The sequence below is a fragment of the Geospiza fortis genome, unplaced genomic scaffold, assembly GCF_000277835.1.
Source record: "Geospiza fortis unplaced genomic scaffold, GeoFor_1.0 scaffold208, whole genome shotgun sequence".
NCBI lineage: Eukaryota > Metazoa > Chordata > Aves > Passeriformes > Thraupidae > Geospiza > Geospiza fortis.
In genome coordinates this window covers 603,912-604,202 of record NW_005054468.1, presented here as the reverse complement: position 1 = coordinate 604,202, position 291 = coordinate 603,912, and the positions used below count along the sequence as shown (strand labels likewise).

The 291-nt window shown below is 59.8% G+C and overlaps 1 protein-coding gene across 1 annotated transcript in view; it reads right to left on the bottom strand.

Moving 5' to 3' along the window:
- The window catches only part of ZNF462 (zinc finger protein 462), an 88,125-nt gene that overhangs the window by 86,772 nt on the left and 1,062 nt on the right, over positions 1–291 (bottom strand).

Genomic DNA, 291 nt, shown 5'->3' with positions numbered 1-291 from the left:
AAAGAGGGGGAGAGATAGGGAGAAACCTGCTCCGGGTGGGTTGAGAAAGGGGCAAAGGGGAGAAAGCGCCTTCTCCTTTGCCTGGTTTAAAGGTAGGGACATCGGGGAACTGAGCGAGTAGAAGTGGGCTCCTTCCCCTTCCTTTCTTCCCTTCTCGCTCTCCTTTCTCTCAAAGGAGAGCACAAGCGTGTGTAATGGCTCCTGCTCTCCAGCTGAACGCTGTCCTCTCCTCCAAGCCACCTCCTGCGGGCACCAGCAGCCCCCCAGCCCCGGCTCCAGCCGGGTACCCCC